Source organism: Schistocerca piceifrons, chromosome 4 (genome assembly GCF_021461385.2).
Source record: "Schistocerca piceifrons isolate TAMUIC-IGC-003096 chromosome 4, iqSchPice1.1, whole genome shotgun sequence".
Lineage (NCBI taxonomy): Eukaryota > Metazoa > Arthropoda > Insecta > Orthoptera > Acrididae > Schistocerca > Schistocerca piceifrons.
Window position 1 is genome coordinate 56,847,327 of NC_060141.1, and position 22,317 is coordinate 56,869,643.

General features: G+C 43.0%; 1 protein-coding gene across 1 annotated transcript in view; it reads left to right on the top strand.

The window, feature by feature from the left end:
- The first annotated feature begins 268 nt into the window (after window positions 1-268).
- LOC124794709 (prefoldin subunit 2-like) overlaps window positions 269-22,317 on the top strand; it is a 91,074-nt gene continuing 69,025 nt past the window's right edge. Inside the window, exon 1 of the mRNA XM_047258288.1 lies at window positions 269-522. The gene's annotated coding sequence lies outside the window, so the exon portion shown is untranslated. The remainder of the gene's footprint in view (window positions 523-22,317) is intronic.

The window sequence follows — 22,317 nt, forward strand, 5'->3', positions numbered from 1 at the left end:
ATGTTAATGTATTTAAATATTAACATTTTTTAAAAGATGTTTGTTTACAACTATGTACAAGTTGGTTCATACCTAGGGACTTGCATTGTACAAAATGAAAAGCAAAAGTACTTCCCATTTGTAACGTGAGTTGGCGCGCACCAAAACGTGGTTGGCGCGGGCTAAAATGTGGATGTGGCGCTCAGTCGGGGCGCCAAGTGAGAGAACACAGTCAGTCGGCAGCTAGCTGCTGGATAGTTTTGGTCTGAGCAGCAATAGCGTGAGCTGCGCAGGTGCCGGTTGAGGCTTCCAGTACCTGGATGTTATATGGAAAGGCCTCAGATGTGTGCACGGCTATAAAATGGTGCTCTATTAATGGAAAAGGCTCTTATGTTGGAAATGTCGTCGCCAAGAAGAAGACAACGGAGCCAGTTACATCCAGAGGAGAGACCGGGTAGCCATCATGTACTCGCCACCAAATTGCGCCATTAATTCAGCAAAATCTAAGGGGTCAGATTTTTGTCAAAGTATAAACCAGTACATTTAAGTGTTGCTTAATTTGCAATAATAAGGCAAATTATTTTAAACTGTGTGTCCGACTCTTGGATTGGTTCCTCTCATCATACCTCTTAGGATCCATTCCACGTAATTACTAACATCCGAGTATCCTGCATGTGGAAAACGACTGAAAATAAGTGATTGTTGGTGTTGCTTAATTCTGAATGCAACAAGATGTAATGCAACAAGATGTATAGAATTACTGTGGGTCTCATTGAAATCAAGGGAGGTAGGTAGTATCGCATTTATGAAAACCTCCATAATGTTTGATTTGTTTTAATTTAAAGTATTTGTTCTTCAAATATTAACTGCATTCAATTCGGTCAGAGAAAATTACTAGTTGTGCTAATGACAAAAGAAAGCACGTTATTTTGAGGTTACAGTAAAATGCATTTAAAGTCATACTTGAGAACCTGTATGAAAAATCACTGGCATTAACTGTTTTAAAAGTCCTGCAAGGTGAGTGAAATTAGTGAAAGAGTAATACCTAAATTTGCATCTTACAAATTGTCTAAAAAAAGCGTGTTTAGTTTGCTTTATGGTATTGGACAGTTTAAGGGTCCCAAATTTTGAGGTGCCTAAAATGAATAAACCTGCTTGAATAATGAGTATGTTAATTGCAGTAATTTTGAATTTTGTGTACTTTGTGTGATGAAAATTCGAAAGCGAGTTTCAGAGTCCCCACCAACAAATTTGTTTATTGAAGATAAAGTTATTGTAATTGCCCTTATCCATAAAAACAGAAACAATATTACTTCTTAATGAGGGTAAAAATCCTATTGCAAGTGACTTTTAATAATCTTTGCACTATATGAAAAGTAACTATTGAAACAGGACTATGTCCATGTTCAGTTTTGATTTAGTAGTGTCTTTCACAACATCTGATGATGAGAACTTATATATGACAAAGTATTACTTTAAGAAGAGATAAAATGTCACTTGTTCCTGCGAGAGCTTGCACATACTATTCATAACTGCTGGTATTCACCGTATCACTTATCTGATTATAGGAGAGTTTCATTGCACTTCTTTGGGTAAGAAGCAATAATAGTTTTTCTTTATCATAACTCTATACAGATTATATAAAAGTAGTGTTCCACATTACTTTGCCTAATTACGCTGGCGACCATATTTTATTTCATTTAAGTAAACTTGGTTACTTAAAACATTTTCCAAATTTCAATCTTTAGCTTTCAGGTTTCTTTTGTAGCACTGAATTCAGGTTCGATAAGCCAAACCCATTAGGTAACTCACGGTCAATTTTACTTAAATCCTCCCAGAAGGTAACATACTGCATCGTAATACACATTGTTGTTGTTGTCGTGGTCTTCAGTCCTGAGACTGGTTTGATGCAGCTCTCCATGCTACTCTACCCTGTGCAAGCTTCTTCATCTCCCAGTACCTACTGCAACCTACATCCTTCTGAATCTGCTTAGTGTATTCATCTCTTGGTCTCCCTCTACGATTTTTACCCTCCACGCTGCCCTCCAATACTAAATTGGTGATCCCTTGATGCCTTAGAACATGTCCTACCAACCGATCCCTTCTTCTGGTCAAGTTGTGCCACAAACTTCTCTTCTCCCCAATCCTATTTAATACTTCATCATTAGTTACGTGATCTACCGACCTAATCTTCAACATTCTTCTGTAGCACCACATTTCGAAAGCTTCTATTCTCTTCTTGTCCAAACTATTTATTGTCCATGTTTCACTTCCATACATGGCTACACTCCATACAAATACTTTCAGCAACGACTTCCTGACACTTAAATCTATACTCGATGTTAACAAGTTTCTCTTCTTCAGAAACGCTTTCCTTGCCATTGCCAGTCTACATTTTATATCCTCTCTACTTCGACCATCATCAGTTATTTTGCTCCCCAAATAGCAAATTTCATTTACTACTTAAAGTGTCTCATTTCCTATCCTAATTCCCTCAGCAGCACACGACTTAATTCGACTACATTCCATTATCCTCATTTTACTTTTGTTGATGATACACACTGTATGTTGATATAATACGCGATAAGTATAGTGTTATACCCTGGTCGCCGAGGCCCCAGGATTTAAAGCGAATTGAGTATCTCTGGGAGCACCTCGAACGGGCTGTTCGCGCCATAGAACCTCAACTAAGAAGCCTAGCGCAACTGACCAGGGCACTGTAGTCGGCATAGCTTCAAATCCTTGTCTGGTACCTTCCAAAACCCCACTGACACTCTTCCCGAACGTCTCGCACAGATCAGCGCTGCACGAGGCGGCTATTCGGGATTTGGACAGGTGATCACTTTAATGTGTCTGGACACTGTATATTTACAAAGATACTTATATCTATTTATCACGACTTTCATATTTAACGATACTGCTGAATTTGAAGAAATTTACTGATTCACACTCACGTTTCCAATTTAATGTTTGGTTTTCGTATTTTTTGGTAATACGATACGTCTCCAGTTTTTCCAGTAGTTTCATTTTATGACATCTATCTAGTCGGTGGAGTATTCTGCCATTTTGCTCTACGTTTCCAAATAGGTGTCCCATACTGTGTCCAGGCTTTAATGTGTTGTGTATTCCTGACGTGGAAATCTACGAGTGCTTGTCCTAAACAGAACACGGAGCATTCCTGGACTTATTTTTTACATTGTAAAATCTGAATATGGGTCATCATGACACACTGTATTATGTATTAGTTTCTGCTGTAGTCTCTAGTAACTACGGTGCTTCCACAGTTGACTCAGTACTGTGCAAAGTAGAGAGACCCAGACAGAAATCGCACCGCAGAAGATAAATGTAGATCCAACTTTCTACACATTGGCAATATTTCACGAAAGATTGTAAATATCTTTAAAAAACTGCACGATAAAAATTGTGATTCTCTACATCTAATAATCTACAACAGAAACTAATGCATAACACAAAATAATCACGACCTGTATTGAGGAACTAGAGGACACACATTTGGAAATTTGGATGTCGAAGAACACCGAATAAGTTCATAAAAGAGTTCTGTCGGAAGAACTGGAGATATATTCACTTCACAAAAAAATACGAATGCAAAATATTAAATGAAAAACTGGAAAGTGAATCAGTGAATTAGAAAAAAATTAACACATGTAAGTAAGTCCCTTTGTAAATATGCATAAGCAAATCATCTTTTTCATGGCCCTATTCCGTACCATGAAGGGGTGCTGATGTTCATCTGCAATTGGCAATATTTGTGGTTGCGCGTGACCAGGTGCCTTTTTAGTTGCCTCCCATTCTTGACTAATGACTTCTGCAGGATACTGGTCCGCTTCATAGAGTCAGACTCTTGCTGCAGTGGCTGGAGGGGCATGATGGGGAACTCAGGTCCATGCCTTGACCACAAAATTTCAAGGATCAGAACTCACCTGTGACGCTATAGGGCACCATCTCCGTGCCACAAACTTACTGCCTGTAATTTATGGGGCTTGTGTAACCTGTGTGTAGGAGTCTGGTGCCACACACCTTTGAAAACATACCATGAGCTTGAATCCATGGCACACAAAACTGCTGCTGTTCTGCGTTTCAAAGGTGGACCAACACTATTAAGAAGTTGGTCATCAGTGTACAATGTTGTGCAGAACTTTGCTTTATTTCCGTCAGTTATCACAAAACTTTAGGTCCTTAGACTACCGGTTTTCATCAGCAATGACCATCTTCGGATGGTCAGAGCAGTCATTGCTGACAGAGACCGTTAGTATAGGCGCCAAAGTTTTGCGATCATTGATGGAAATGAAAGACTTTTATTCTACACATCCTGGATCACAGTTTTAATCAGCGACCATGTCGCAGCTTGTTACAGTAACTTTTTCATGCTGGGTCGCTACCAAGTAACATAGCCCGACGAAACGTTGACCATACACAGAGTGAACTGCTACAGTATAGTATAGAACAGTACAGTAGAGAACGTAATTGAAAAAAGCAATGAAGCGAACGCCCATGCTGCATTATACAACCCCACACAATAACACCGAGACCACCAAAACGGTTATTTTAGACAATGTTCCTGGGTGTGTTACGTGTTCTCACCTCTCGCCCAAAATCTGGCCTTCTGACTTAAGCCTTTCATCTCGATGAGCACAGGGCAAAGACTCGTTGTCGTAAGACATCAATGAAGTGCAGCAAATGTACAGTAGTTTTGCTGGGTGTCTCCTATTATGAAAGATATTGTCACGGGTAAGACAATTCCACTGCAACACAATGACAATCAGTTCAGTCAGCTACACCCTTACACGTAGACAACTGGTAGCTTACGACCAGAACAACAGCGAGTGTGTGAAGGGAGTGGAACAGGGAGAGAAAATGCTGGTTGTGGTACGAGGTACCTTGCGCCATGCACCGTATGGTGGGTTGCGGAGTATGTATGTAGATGTAGATGGCGCACCGCGACCCACGTGCATCCCTCATGCGCATAAATCTTAATTGGCTGAAAAGCTCCGCGACTATACGATGGGCCGGATCTTACACAGCTGCTGTAAGTTAGCTGGTGAGGTCGTGCACGTGTACATTACCCCGACCTGGGGTTCCTCCCGGCAGAAACTGCGCAGCGCCTGCAAAAGTCTTCGAAGCAACACTGCAAGGCGCATTGGCGCCACGTTCTGCAAACAGCGCGACACACGTACGGTTCCAACAGCCTTCAACGAGCCTCTAACTGTTTTAATTGGCAGTAACTGCGTGCTAGGGCAACTGGTAACGCCTTCTGCAGATACGTCTAAACTGTTCACGAAAAATGGTCGGCACTAAGGAATGTCTCTTCTCACGAATGTTTATACGGACATCATGGCCGTACTGAAATTAGTCGTAATCAAGACACGGTTAATAAAAATGTATGTCTCTATGAAGATGTGCTGAAACAACAGGCCATACTGTGGTTTCCTTTGCACTTACAGCGAAGGTAAAAACCACGACCAGCTAGTCTTAAATACTGCAGTTTCAGCTGAGGAGTATTATATAAGATTCGGCTCACTGGCTTCTGTACGACAGAAGATCGGACATACAAGCTGTGTTTCAGTAGATCTGCAAATATTTGATACAGATGATCCGTTCTTACAGGACAAAGGCTGGATGACGCTTTTCAACAGCAGCAAACAACACTACCAACCACCACCAGAGGAGTCTGGTTAAGTGCGACCCTCTGGTTAATAGACTGTACGGGATATTTCTCGGCTCTAGGTGCTACTTTCCTGTACGTTACTAAAAGTATCAGAAACATACTTCTAATCTCTGCAATAAAAATATGAAGAACGTAATTTCCCAGTTTATACTAGTGGTTTTTTTAGTTCTCTACACGCAGGTACACGAACAGGCGACAATGGAAACATCCACAGAGCTTTTAGTGCTATCTGTATTACCTACTTGCAACGAAAAATTTGTGTTACTACTTGTCTGGGTACTGAACCATCAAAGGTGGTAAAATATTTTTACACCATGAGCGTGTTTATTATTGATTTAGATGGTGTAATTAGTACAGTAGGAAAAAAAATTCTTATGTGTGGCTAACAGCTATCATTGATTAGTGGTTAACGGTAATCACAAAGCTTGGCATCTCGAACTTTCAAATAGGAAATACTTTTATTTTCCTATACCAAATTAATGTTCTCCTAATACTTAGTTCTCTGGTCAACAAAATAATCCAGCATTAAGAAACAATATGCTCATTTTCATTGCGCAGCTTAGCATGAACTTTCAGTTTCTTATTTAAGTTACACAGAGTACGCGAAGGAACTTGACCCCCTTCTTTGCCGCAGTGTACAGTAGGTCTCTAGAAGAGGGTAGCGTTCCAAAAGATTCGAAAAGGGCACAGATCATCCCTGTTTTCAAGAAGGGACGTCGAACAGATGTGCAGAACTATAGACCTATATCTCTAACGTAGATCAGTTGTAGAATTTTGGAACACGTATTATGTTCGAGTATAATGACTTTTCTGGAGACTAGAAATCTACTCTGTAGGAATCAGCATGGGTTTCGAAAAAGACGATCGTGTGAAACCCAGCTCGCGCTATTCGTCCACGAGACTCAGAGGGCCATAGACACGGGTTCACAGGTAGACGGCGTGTTTCTTGACTTCCGCAAGGCGTTTGATACAGTTCCCCACAGTCGTTTAATGAACAAAGTAAGAGCATATGGGCTATCAGACCAATTGTGTGATTGGATTGAAGAGTTTTTAGATAACAGAACGCAGCATGTCATTCTCAATGGAGAGAAGTCTTCCGAAGTAAGGGTGATTTCGGGTGTGCCGCAGGGGAGTGTCGTAGGACCGTTGCTATTCACAATATATATAAATGACCTTATGGATAACATCGGAAGTTCTCTGAGGCTTTTTGCCGATGATGCTGTAGTATATCGAGAGGTTGTAACAATGGAAAATTGTACTGAAATTCAGGAGGATCTACAACGAATTGACGCATGGTGCAGGGAATGGCAATTGAATCTCAATGTCGACAAGTGTAATGTGCTGCGAATACATAGAAAGAAAGATCCTTTATCATTTAGCTACAATATAGCGGGTCATCAACTGGAAGCAGTTAATTCCATAAATTATCTGGGAGTAGGCATTAGGAGTGATTTAAAATGGAATGACCATACAAAATTAATCGTCGGTAAAGCAGATGTCAGACTGAGATTCATTGGAAGAATCCTAAGGAAATGCAGTCCGAAAACAAAGGAAGTAGGTTACAGTACGCTTGTCCGCCCACTGCTTGAATATTGCTCACCGGTGTGGGATACGTACCAGATAGGGTTGATAGAAGAGACAGGGAAAGTCCAACGGAGAGCAGCGCGCTTCGTTACAGGATCATTTAGTAATCGCGAAAGCGTTACGGAGATGATACATAAACTCCAGTGGAAGACTCTGCAGGAGAGACGCTCAGTAGCTCGGTACGGGCTTTTGTTGAAGTTTCGATAACATACCTTCACCGAGGAGTCAAGCAGTATATTGCTCCCTCCTACGTACATCTCGCGGAGAGACCATGAGGATAAAATCAGAGAGATTAGAGCCCACACAGAGCCATACCGATAATCTTTCCTTCCACGAACAATACGAGACTGGAATAGAAGGAAGAACCGATAGAGGTACTCAAGGTACCCTCCGCCACACACCGTCACGTGGCTTGCGGAATATAGATGTAGATGTAGAAGTTAAATTATGATCATGAATAGTGGAAGTGGATGATGATGATGATGATGATGATGATTTTAGGGCGCTCAACGGCAACATTAGCAGCACCTTTGCAGTGTGTGAACTAAAGGTATAGTGAGAAAGTCTTTCGGAATCAACAGTCTTTGGACAATGGCCCATTGAGGCATTAAGTCACTTAAAAGACTAACTGGCAATGACACAGTCAGTGACTGTTTATAACTGTATTAAAACTAAAAGCAGGCAATGAGGCAGCCGCAGTGATAAATACTGGTACACATTTCTATATATATGGATGAAAAAAGTACTTGAATAAGAAACCTGACTCACTTTTCCTGTTTTTTATTTTTTAAGTTGAAACTTCTAAAACCACATGCAATGCAGTCCATACTTTGAAGTCAGGTCAGTACACTATCAGTACAAATCATAGAAGCTTCAAATCTGAAGCCACCGATTGCTACGTAGCCCGCTCGTAGATGCCGTATTCGTTAATTATGTTGATCGAAGTTCAAGACATCAAGCAAGGCAATAGAACATTGTTTATACTGTCACAAAACCAAGAAAGAGCTAATTACATTAATTTCACACTATCTGGAAGACAGAAAAATAGCGTAACATTTAAGCAAATACATCCCGTTTTTTGAGCAGTGTCGAGCTTCATGAGGGGCACTATTTCAGTACCCCTAAATAACTTGTCTTCGGCTGTTGGAGCGGAGGGGGGGGGGGGGGGAGAAATCCTACTATTTCGCTTACGGTAACATGATAACATTCCTGTAAAAAGCGAACCTTCGTTATTCATCTAGTGAGGCAGAAAGTGAAACAACTGTTCGAGCAAAGACGCTGGCTCCTCGTACTGAGAAAATGTAGCTCGTTACGAAAGAAGTCTTCGAATTACATTTTCTCCTTGTTCGTAAACGAAAAGCACTTTCAAACTCGTGTGAAGTACATTGATGTTAACATCGTTGACCGAAAATAATTCCATTTACGAAAATCACTGTCCAGCATGATATTAGGACCCGAAACCAGACAACATGGTGAACTAAAAATTTAATTTCTTGATGCCTATTACACTGAGTTCCGTCCGCAAGAACAAACCTTTCTTCCGTCCTCCCAAACGTTCACTTGCACGGTGACTTTTAGTTTCTTATGCGCCTACTATGAAATTGGAAACCTTGTTGCGATACTCTACTACAATTTAAAAAGCGACATTAGCGCTTAAGGATCGGCAACAGACCGTCGTGTCGTCGAAATAAGAACTCTGTGACTGGGTTGTCCATACTGCACGGTTTTCAGCTATTGGTGACGTCTGATCTGCCACTTTCGATTACAGTTTTGCTGTCAAAGCTGCAATTCATATACAAAGTGACAATTATTAAGCTATATGGAAAAAAACGTAAATCAGTTACAAACTACGGCGTGCATGCACTTTATTCAACATGTAAACGTCACTACAGATATTCGGATTCAGGTTATGACATGTTCGATATCTCTGCCATCGTTGGCGATGATGTGGCAGAGACGAATAGCTAAGTTCTGCGTGACCCGCTCAAGCGTCGGATCATCGATACTGCCGATGACCTCCTGAATGGCGTTTTTCAGTTCATCAATGGTTTTGGGTTTCTACTGTACACCTTGTCTTTAATATAGCCCCACAAAAAGGAGTCGCCTGTGTTCAGATCCGGACAATATGGCGGCCAATCGAGGCCCATGCCAGTAGCCTCTGGGTACCCAGAGCCAGAATACGATCCCTAACGCGCTCCTCCAAGACATCAAACACACTCCTGCTTCGATGGGGTCGAGCTCCGTCTTGCATGAACTGCATCTTGTCGAAATCAGGGTCACTCTGGATAATGGAGATGAAATCATCTTCCAAAACCTTCACATACCGTTCTGTAGACACAGTGCCATCAAGGAATATCGCACCGATTATTCTGTGACTGACACTGAACACCACAAAGTGATAGGTGTCATGCATAATTTTGGTATCTGAATAGATTGTGAGCGAGCAGCGATGTTGTAAAGCTGTATCGCATAAGTAAGTTTAGTATCTCTGGCGCAGTGGGTCAGACAATGGTAAGCTAGAGTGAGAAAGCAATGGCAATGTTATGTTTCAAATGTAAAGTCTCAATTTATCAATGTGTTTAATGAACGTGATCATATCAAGATTGTGACGGAAACTGATTTGTGAAGGAGGAAGTCTAATGGAATGTAAAAGGTAAATATTATAATTATGTTACTTCTTTCACTATTGCTACGCCATGGGGCTAACTTGGAAATTGTACTGAGAGTTGCTAGATTTGAGATAAAGGAAAGTGTATATGGCTCAAATGGCTCTGAGCACTTTGGGACTTGACTCGTGAGGTCATCAGTCCCCTAGAACTACTTAAACCTAACTAACCTAAGGACATCACACACATCCATTCCCGAGGCGGGATTCGAACCTGCGACCGTAGCGGTCGCGCGGTTCCATACTGTAGTGCCTAGAACCGCTCGGCCACCCTGGCCGGCCGTTTTGCAAAACTAATTAACGTAGGTTTCATGTCAAAGTTCATTATTCAGGCAGTTTACACTGTTCAAAATTCTTGCAGTCAGAATGATAACTTTTACAGTATGAAAGACTTCCCTTTTCATTACGACAGTCAATTATTGTTACAGTGGGCCTTTGCTTTCACATTACGACACATGTCCCTTACGTCAGTTCATTTATTATTACAGCTCAGATGTTGCTATCAGAAACAGTACGTCAGTTATTTATTATTTTTTTAAAAAACTTTCAACAGTCACCCGTTGAGGGTGAAGTGATTCTCGATCGCGAAATGCGGATTCTCAGTTCCCCAAATGCCCCAATTTTGTTTAGTGACGAACCATTCCACTGTGTTGTTGTGGTCTTCAGTCCTGAGACTGGTTTGATGCAGCTCTTCATGCTACTCTATCCTGTGCAAGCTTCTTCATCTCCCAGTACCCACTGCAGCCTACATCCTTCTGGATCTGCTTAGTGTATTCATCTCTTGGTCTCCCTCTACGATTTTTACCCTCCACGCTGCCCTCCAATACTAAATTGGTGATCCCTTGATGCCTTAGAACATGTCCTACCAACCGATCCCTTCTTCTGGTCAAGTTGTGCCACAAACTTCTCTTCTCCCCAATTCTATTCAATACCTCCTCATTAGTTACGTGATCTACCCACCTTATCTTCAGCATTCTTCTGTAGCACCACATTTCGAAAGCTTCTATCCTCTTCTTGTCCAAACTAGTTATCGTCCATGTTTCACTTCCATACATGGCTACACTCCATACAAATACTTTCAGAAACGACTCCCAGACGCTTAAATCTATACTCGATGTTAACAAATTTCTCTTCTTCAGAAACGCTTTCCTTCCCATTGCCAGTCTACATTTTATATCCTCTCTACTTCGACCATCATCAGTTATTTTGCTCCCTAAATAGCAAACCATTCCACATGAAAGTGAAATTCGTCGCTAAACCAAACAATGCATTCGCATACTAATTCCCATAATGCCCCGCGGCCAACCATGCAGTTTGAACGCCCTAACGCAAACCGTTCAGTATGGCTCTGAGAACTATGGGACTTAACATCTATGGTCATCAGTCCCCTATAACTTAGAACCCAACTAACCTAAGGACATCAAACACATTCATGCCCGAAGCAGGATTCGAAACTGCGACCGTAGCAACTGTTCAGTAGTTATGACGATTTTATGTCAAATAATTCAATAATCGTCACCCAGTAAAAGAACGGATCCACTACAGATATCTATCATATTATCATGCCGATTTCACGACAACAATAAAGTAGAGATTAACACTGAAGTTGCTATAATCCTGCACGATAACGCGCATTTAGGTCTCCTCGAACTGTTTACGAAATTTGTGGCCCACTTCGCTTACCCCAGGCGTTGCCTGCAAAAGCTTACGTGCAAGCCTATGCTGTGCAATGTTGAAAATAGTCTTGGAAACACTCGAAAGCCTCGCTGAGCAACCTACGCAGACCAATTAGCGACTGCAGCGTTACGTAAGCGCAGCAGAAAAAGCACGATGGCATCCCGTGCTTGCGCCAAGTCGTAAATTTCCGCACGTCCATCCGTCAAAAATGACTGAGCGCCGGTGGGCGCACAGCTCAACAGCCAGCCTGGCGCAAGCAAGACAGCGCCTCTTAACGACCGGCAGGCCAAACCGGGGCGTTTCACTTTTATGCCGCGGCAGTGTTCCTGCTTGGTGCGTCACGGTCGACGCACGATTCGCTCACATCCGCATCTCTGGGGAGACCGTTGTTCTTGCGGCGCTCATGCTGCATCAGACGGTGAAATCTTGCTGGCTGCGTTCCGTCGCCCCCAATGTAGAAAGTGAATTGCACCCATAAAACTATCGTCTACACGCGACAGCTGTGCTTCCACAACTCCCATCAAATTTCGTTTTTTTTTTTTTTAAATCTGGCTGGAACTGGTTGGGAGCTCTGCGTCACCACCTCATATTTAGTGACCATGACTGTGACGCAAAATATTAAATAAGAGAACAAGCAGGGCATTCCTATAAATCCGATTAAAATTGCTTGACAGTCTATGTCTGTCACTTGGTGCTTTAGTGTTGCCACAGCGGCTGCCGATTACCGCTCGGTTGTAGGCGACACTCAAATACGGCTGCTGTAAATATGTATCGGGTAGCCGTCGCGAGGTATGACGGAAATGCGAGATGCTCTGTCTAATTTTAAATGAGCTATGAGTGAACTGCGGCAGAACACGCGTTCTGGAGCCTGAGTTTAAAACTCATGTCATGTCCTAACCTAACCACAACCTCGTGATGTGCAATGTATACGAGAAAACGGCAGTCACCAATCTACGGCAGAAATAAAATCGCGATCGCTTTGTTCAAGGCGACTGAAGCTAACCTCTACGAGCAAAACCAAAACAGAAACTTTTAAGATTCAGCGCCCAAAAGCAAACTGTAATTTCTCGCTATCTTGTTTACCTGCAATATTCCGGTCGCATTACCAACCGATGAGCAGTCCTAGTTGGCACTTGGCTGCAGATTATGGGCAACACAAGCAGATTCAAAACGAGAAAAGAACGATACGAAGAGCAAATAAAGTCAATTCGGACATGAAAAAAAAAACGCAGCAAAGTGTTACACCGAAACCAATTAATTGACTAGATTTAGAAATAATAAAAATTCCTAAACTTGACGAGATTCGGACTTACTTCCATCTACACGCCAGGTATATACGCTTACCACTGTGCTGCGCCACTGCACTGCATCATGTTCTTATGACTCTAATGATCCACTCGCAACGATGAATTGCAGCCTTCAAAAATTCGGCTGGACGCAATGTCATGTAAGCCGATAATAACTGTATGAGGCGTTCAGAAGCCAAGCCGACCAACGCCAACTTATTACGTGACGCTGAATTGTGTCTTATGCGGAAGGATCCGACAGTGTCCGGTTAGGGAGTTGCGCACGAAGTTTGATTAGGGTGATGTGTGTGACACGTGTATATTTCGTTAGCAGCGCGCGCACGCGCGTGTGCATTTGTGTGTGTGTGTGTGTGTGTGTGTGTGTGTGTGTGTGTAAGGGGGTAGCGGGGCGGGAGGGGTGGGGGGGGGGGGGGTAGCGCACGCACGCTCGGGATCCAAACACATCAAGAAAGAAAGCCCAAAGGGAATCTACGTGTGCTGACCAACTGTTGTGACAGTTTGGCAACGATGAAAGGTTCGGACGTGACACTGATCGGTGTCATCGGAGGAAACCAGCTCCAAAGCGTGAAGTGTCAATTATCCAGTAATTTTAATCTGACTATTTAGACGCGTTCTTCACAGCTTTGGCTGGTGTTTCAAGAGGAAACACTGGAAATGGCATCGATTATTTTTAAGGAACGCACATATTCTAATTTCAACAATTACCGAGACTCGGCTTCTTGGAAGTCTCCCGCTTTCCATGGTACACGCTCGAGAGCGAATAAACTGGAATGATGATAAGGGAAACTCCGTGTCCCCTCAGATTTAATTCCGCATCCCTCTTCCCTCAGATTTGGTGGTAACATGGCCTTGTGGATAGCCCGACAAAAACTGAACACAGATCAGGCATGAAAACAGGAAGGAAGTGTACTGAACTGTGGAAAAAGCAAAATAGGAACTGTAGACTATCTAAGAACCGATCTAAGAACAAGAAGTGCAATAAAGGGCAGCGTGCAATAGCGACGGCGTCGTGGTTAAGCGGCCATGATGTTTGACTACCAAGCGGGCGAGCCGTGTTCAAAACTCCCTCGTGCTATTTTCTTTTCGCAACATTATGAACTGTCAGTCCAGTCATCGAAATGTTTGTTCTCTTTTTGTAGTCTTGGCATTTGTCATGCTATATATTGATTACACAACATGAGTCATGTGGTAAGAATACGTTACCGTCGTAAGTAAATGTGACGAATAGCGAGAGCAGGCGAGATACCACATAGACGTCTCATAGAAATGAAAACAAGAAACAAATGCTTGTGAACTACGTAATAAAGGAATTCAAGACTTCCTCCAAAACGGAACGCAACTTCAAAAACGTTAAAAACATGTATTGACAGAGCAGAGAGAAACTGTATGATTGTGAAACTGTTGCGTTCATTTGCTGCAGCTTATGGGACAAACTACTATGTTTTCATTTCTTTGGGAGTGGCCACATTCACATAAACACCTGGCAAGGTGGCATTCCTCATTCACTTACAAGTCGTACAAATTAGGTGCGTCTACAAGAGATTCCTACTAAACGACACATGTACTGCCCCTAATGCCGTGTATGACACAACAGACGTGTTTACCGGTGGAGGATTCGGTTGACTTCTCGCCTTGTCATCAAACGTTTGCGGTCCCCATTCGAAAGCCACTTCCCTTCGGCTGTTAACAGAATAGCTGTGCAGTATCAACTGTCATTATAGGTCCCTATCTTACACCTCACTGTTGCAAACGGACGTTACACAACTACACAGACAAATTCGAATAAAGCGAACAGCAAAAAAGAAAAATTAAAAATTTCAAAAATTGCACAAGGGAGGTTTGAACGCGGCTCGCCCGTTTGGCAGTCCAACACCGTAACAGCCACAATGCCATTTCATTTTCCGGCTGCTATATATTGCACTTTTTCTTGGACCGTTCATTGTTTCTATTTTGCTTTTTTTTTCGCAATCCAATACACCTTCTTGCTGTTTTCTTGCTTGATCTGTCTAAATCTGAGGGGGGTGGGGGAGTGAAGGAAGGGAGGGGGTGTGCGATGGGGAGTTTCCCTTGCAAGTACTTTGACGAACTTCCTTTGGTAGCAAGGCCGGAATGAACCTACAACAGGATGAAATTCATTAACATTTTCACTAACAGTAGTAAAATACTTAGTGCAACACACACTAGGTGTCGGATGGGGAGCGGCTACGGCACTGTATAGTCAACAAAGCTAAACTTTTCTTCACGACACACTGGGGTCGTTTAACGGCCCCCCAAGCCAAGGCACCAAAAGTTCGCGTTCGCGATCTGAATGATCGCGCACGCGTTAAAGAAGAATGTACATTTCGTCTCCGATCAACAACATGTTTGTTTACATAAGCTGCTAAATGTTCTTAAGACGAAGGCGATTTTGAACAGTTTGAAATGAAAACTAACAATAAAACAGCCCACGTAAAGGCCTGATAATGTACTATTATTTTCACAGTTTTCACTCGAGACAAATCAGAAATAGTTGCGACTGGGAAATAATTGAAAATACAACGTAGCGTACATCTTTCCCCTACCGAATGTTCCACACACAAACTTATTGGCGTATGCACTTGTCTTGCTGGAATACCATATATAATATTGCTCCTATTGAACAGAATGGGTATTACATCACAATTAAAAAAGTAGCGAAGCAGCATATAGGCGGTTGAAAATTATTAAAGTCTACATGTTACGAGAATATGCAGAGTTCCTATTGTAACTGTTTTCATTTTCTTTTCTAAACATCTCACTGCTCACTAAGAAGGAGTCTGATACATTTTAACACACACACACACACACACACACACACACACACACACACACACACACACACACACACACACCCACACACTTGAAATGGTTCAAATGGCTCTGAGCACTATGGGACTCAACTGCTGTGGTCATCAGTCCCCTAGAACTTAGAACTACTTAAACCCAACTAACCTAAGGACATCATACACACCCATGCCCGAGGCAGGATTCGAACCTGCGACCGTAGCAGCAGCGCGGTTCCGGACTGGAGCGCCTAGAACCGCACGGCCACAGCGGCCGGCACACACTTGAAAAATCGTCTAAATAATAATGAACTTAGCGCGCTAATTTAACATTTGCAAGGGGCGTTTCCGTCTTATATTCTGTCGTAACTCGACACCGTAACATGTGCGTTTTCGTTCGGGTTAGCGTTTTTATCAGTGGTATGAGCCATGCTCACGAAACCTAACAAGGCCGTCAAGTAACCATGACTTACTACAGTAAATGTTACAATTCGTTAAGTTCAGTGGAGACAACAAAACGTCCGTACCTCACTGGGCACATCTGAAGTAATACCGGAGGCGGGCGAGCGAGTTCCAACAGGTACTGCAGACTTTATTTAAGCGGTACAGATGCCCGAGCTGTTCGCTGGCGACGACGTTCCTTTCATTTCCGTTCACTTCACGCAGAAGCCATGTGCACCACCCGTGAAAATCTTATTGCCTACGTCTATCATAGGTTGCAAATAGCGCAGTATTGCAGCTTAATACTAGAGAAATCTTTCGTTCACAAGTGAAGAGTACGTTGCAATGGAACAGGCAACCTGTGTTCCATGGTCGAGTGTGGAAGGCGTACCATGGTCTTTCACGGGCAGTGCTCTTACCAAGTAAGGTATCCACAATAGCCATCAAGTAGAAACACTCAGACGATAGCCATATGTGGAAACACTCAGACAACTTCCCTCGTTAGCAATATCACACTTTAAGGGGAAAGAGTCCTCTTGAAGTTTAAGCGCTTATTTCTGATACAAAGAGAATCATCCCCACAATAGCTCACCACTGAAGAAAATGTTTGATAAAAACTGTGAAAAAATGTTCCTTCTGCTGCCCCTTACATGCATCTTCAATAGGACAACTACAAAAGTATTGGCTCTCTCTCTCTCTCTCTCTCTCTCTCTCTCTCTCTCTCCCTCTCTCTCGTTTAGGTTGCATACAGTAATCAGTGTTTTTGGTACATACACTCTTTAAACAAAAATACCATGAAGCATAACGAAGAAATTACCCGAATGCGACGGAAATCTGTGTATGTGATGTGCATGTACAGACTCACAAATTATCATAATTTCATACAAATTGGATGATTTATTCAAGAGAGAGATCTTCACAAACTGAGCGTGTCAGTAACGCGTTGGTCCATCTCTGGCCCTTATGCAAGCAGTTATTCGGCTTGACATTGATTGACAAAGTTGTTGACTGTCATAGGGTCTCAGTTCGAAGCGGGACTCACCACTGAATACATGTTGCTCCAGTCAACGAGGATGCAGGCCGAAGACATGTCTGGAGACGCCCCAGACAGAGGTGGGAAATCAAACCGACTCGCCCGCCATACGGCCCGACAGATGGTCTGAGGTGTCTTTTTTTTTAAAGCAGGACCCCTTTGGTTGTCATCTGCGACGCCCTTGCAGCACAGCGGTAAGTCGACGATATTTTATGCCCAGTTTTGTTGTCCTTCACGACAAGCCATCCTTGGCTTACATTTCAGCAAGATAATGCCCGCCCACACACGGCGAGAATTTCTACTGCTTGTCTTAGTGCTTGCCAAACCCTACACTGGACAGCATGGTTGCCGCATCTCTCCCCAATTGAGAACGTTTGGAGCATTATAGGCAGTGCCGCCGCCGATTTCCCCCCCCCCCCCTACGCACGAAAATGACTTTCTTTAAGTAACTTAAAACAGCCTTGGACAAGTACATACGGAAGGCTACGAACGGTGATATTTAACAATAGCGTTACCACGGAAAGTAACCTTTGCAGCGAGGAATGAAGCTCTCATCTGCTGATAAAAGGGAAACAGATACGACTACTTCTGCAGGCCGCCATAACAACTCAAGTGCCCAGGCAGATCTGTACCGGAACTGCCACTCACGTACGCTGTTTACATTGGCGCGCGCCCGATGTTCTGCAGACTATGGCGAGACGGGTGGTCGGTGCTTCTTGACAAGGTCGTTGTTCTGCAGAAGATTTCTGCTTCCTCTGTTTCTCGGTACGTGTCAGACAACAAAGGATCAGCGTTCAGTCCTCAAATCGGTCCTATTTTTATGTCATTGTTTGTTTCGTACCTCACAATGTTTGTATAAATGGGAAATGTTATTTGGACCGTGTTTCAGAGGTCACGTTGAAGTGTAGATCCCTTTGTAGATGTCAAGGTAATCCCGTTCAAAAGTAGGAAGAAAGTAACGACATATCGCTTCCAACGTAACCATACTTAAGCCTCTTTGGCTTTCAAACGTAACTTTGGGTTCTTTCTTCAGTTGCTTCTCGTCTGTCATAAGAATATAGGTCAAGGAATGTAAGTCGTTACTTCGGCACCATCACACTGTGTTTAGTGGTTGGTTGGTTGATTTATTTGGGGGAGAGAGAACCAAACAGTGAGGTCATCGGTCTTATGATCAACAGGATGGCAGAAATCAAGGGAGAAACAACACAAACATAACAGTCCAGTCAAGGTGAAGGGATAAAGTGCAAATAAAGAGGGTAAACGGACGTCAGGATTCAGGAAGACAGACAGACAGACAGACAGAACACACACACACACACACACACACACACACACACACACAATCATCATGATACAACAGAGACAACACCAGGGTAAGAAGACATAAGAAAAGGGGAAACAGAACAGTACAACAGACCAGACAAATGTAGGGAAAAGGCGGCTTGATGGCGCGAAGTGGCCACTAACACAGAGGTCATCATGTAGTGACCAGTGTAAGGAAGGAAGAATGGGAGAGGAAGAGAGCAAAAGATCAATGGCAGATAAAGTGCCATATGTGGCACTAAAATGAGTAGGGAAACCATTATTAAAAAGTCACAGGTCATGGTTTGCAAGAAAATGGTCAATGAGGAACCTCCGACTAGATGAAAAACCACTGCCTCACAAAGGGTGATGGGGATTAAAATCTCTGAGGAGGAGAAAGGGAGAGGGGAGTTGGTGAAGGAGAGCAGTTAAGGCAAAGATATAGGCGACCTGTCAGGAGGGAGATAGAGGTTGCAAACCATGACCACAGAATGCAAGAGGACCCCAACGGCAACTCCTTCCAGTGGGGGTATGGAGTGGGATGCATCTACCAATAATACCCATACAGACCAACATGCAGACGCCATCAGAAGCCCTCAATGGGCCGACTGTATTCCGACAGAAAGCATGAAAGCCACGAAGAGTCGGTGAGTGAGAATCCATAAAATGAGATTTCTGGAGAACAACACAAGATGCCAAGTAAAAGGTAATAAGGGATTGCAACTCTGAGGTGACGATAGTATCAATTACAGGTCCATTGGATATGCACGGAGTGGGAATTCAAATGAGACGTGTAACAACACCGGACCACCCATCACCAAGGCCTTCTCCTCCTCTTTCATAGGTTGATGATACACACACACACACACACACACACACACACACACACACACACACACACACACACACACACAGAGAGAGAGAGAGAGAGAGAGAGAGAGAGAGAGAGAGAGAGAGAGATAGAGAGAGAGAGAGAAAGGCTTCTGCATTATCTGGAACCGAAAGAGAGTGGGTGACCTTGGGACGCACAGACTGTGTGTCCCATGGCAGAGTTATGGTGGCAAGTCTCCAGCTGAGAGACGCCACGAGGATGGGTGACAGAACACAGAGGCTCCCACCACGGAGTGGGTGTCCACAGTCACCACACAGATGGTCCGCCATACAGTGGGAACACGTGCCGAAACGCAAGCAGCAAACGCACCTCATGAGAAGGAGGGGACAGCAGAGAAGGAGCGAGGATGGGCAGGGTGGGACACAGTGAAGGCCGGGAAGGAAGAATGGGCGCCACGCACAAACTCACGAAAGAACCGTGAGCACCCTGGGAGGACTGTGCTCAATGATGTTTGACTATATGTCTACAGAGATGAAAACACAGTTGAAAAGATGAGAGGGACGTTGATGGTCAAAATTGCCATTCCACTACACTAGATACAGAAAAAAATAATGCCCACACTTAAATGGGGAAAAGAGCTATTTTAGAGGTGAATCAGTGCCCTAATACTGGATGCTTAAGCTTAGAGTAACACCAGAGAATGGCTGTAGCTGGCAAAGTAGAAGAATAGGTTAGTTTGCTGCTTGTAAAGACATTACTAAGTCTGTTGTGAGATCACAAGCATGTACCTACGCGGGTAACAAATTTTTCCTGTTTTTTGTAGTTGCTATATGGCCTTCCTTCTAAACTCTTGTTGCGATCAGCTAACCTATCCTTAATTATTTAGTTTAATTAGCGATGGATGAAACATCTTAAATTAGACTGAATCCGTGTACTCAGAATACAAACAAGGTTGACAATCTTATATTCTTTCCTCTTGTGGGCCTTTACGCAATCCTCCCTCCCTTTACTTAAGCGTTCACACAGCATAAGGTTGACAAGTGGTTCATTCCCTAAAAGGATTTTTATGTTTTTATAATATGTATTACAGATTTAGCGTAAATAATAACTGTTGAAAGGTTTATAATTGTAGCCACCGCCACTACTACACAGTCATCAATTTCGCCCTCCATCTTGCGCAGAGACTCGTCACAACCTCAGGATTGAGGTAATTGATAACAGGGCGGAGAAAGTTTGAGACTGCCATTTGTCACTTTCCGCGTCTCTCCTCAGCAACAACAACGCTAGCTGATTGTCGTTATTATCGAATGGTGCCATTTTCCAGACTCCGATTCTAGGCTCCGCTATACTGAACTCAGTTTCGAGCAAGTGAATCATCATTTCACTGCCACAAACTTGTGGCATTTTTCTCATTGTGTTCCTGTGCCTACGAGACAGTGCTGTTTGTTACATATTCTTATTACTCATTTTCAACCGTACTCTGGTTAGTTCAGGAAAATAAACGCTGACCCACGATAGCACATCCTCTTTCTTTCGTGATTCTAAACCAACTTCCACAATTGATGTCACTAAGGCACGACAGTGCGCTGTCTTCCAACTGCAATCAGTAAGTTCGATTTCTGATGGTGCGAGAAATTTTAACAAGAATTTGGGTACGAAAACAAGGAAAAGTGAAAGACGATAGAGCCATCTCTGGTGTTAAATACCAAATGTCTGCGCACTGTTTGGGGCGGGGGGGGGGGGGGGGGGGACGGAGGGAGGGGGGACTAAGCTTTCTATTGGTTGTGATTCATTCAACAGATGTGTGCATCGAGCTAGATGGCCATTTGATACAACACGAGAAGAGTAGGATTTGTGTCTTTAGCTGATATGTCAGCATTCCTTCCACCTATTTACATAATCATCCACTGACAATTTTTTACTACGCTGCACTGCGCCACACCGTACACAAGCACTCAACACGGTACTCTAAAGTTACAAATCTGCAATCATTCGCTGAGTATAAGAAAGTTTGTGTTGGAACACGTGAGGCAATACTGACCTTACGACTTATCTTAGAAGAAAGATTAAGGAAAAGCAAACCTACGTTTCTAGCATTTGTAGATTTAGAAAAAGCTTTTGACAATGCTGACTGGAATACTCTCTTTCAAATTTTAACGGTGGCAGGGGTAAAATACAGGGAGCAAAAGGCTATTTACAATTTGTACATAAACCAGATGGCAGTTGTAAGAGTCGAGGGACATGAAAGGGAAGCAGTCGTTGGGAAAGGAGTGAGACAGGGTTGTAGCCTCTCCCTGATGTTATTCAATCTGTATATTGAGCAAGCAGCAAAGGAAACAAAAGAAAAATTCGGAGTAGGTATTAAAATCCATGGAGAAGAAATAAAAACTTTGAGGTTCGCCGATGACATTGTAATTCTCTCAGAGACAGCAAAGAGCTTGGGAGAGCAGTTGAACGGAATGGACAGTGTCTTGAAAGGAGGATATAAGATGAACATCAACAAAAGCAAAACGAGGATAATGGAATGTAGTCGAATTAAGTCGGGCGACGCTGAGGGAATTAGATTAGGCAGTGAGACACTTAAAGTAGTAAAGGAGTTTTGCTACTTGGGGAGCAAAATAACTGATGATGGTCGAAGTAGAGAGGATATAAAACGTAAACTGCCAATGGCATGGAAAGCGTTTCTGAAGAAGAGAAATTTGTTAACATCGAGTATAGATTTAAGTGACTGGAAGTCGTTTCTGAAAGTATTTGTATGTAGTGTAGCCACGTATGGAAGTGAAACATGGACGATAAATAGTTTGGACAAGAAGAGAATAGAAGCTTTTGAAACGCGGTGCTACAGAAGAATTCTTAAGATTAGATGGGTAGATCACATAACTAATGAGGAGGTATTGAATAGAATTGGGGAGAAGAGGAGTTTGCGGCACAACTTGACTAGAAGGGATCGGTTGGTAGGACATGTTCTGAGACATCGAGGGATCACCAACTTAGTATTGGAGGGCAG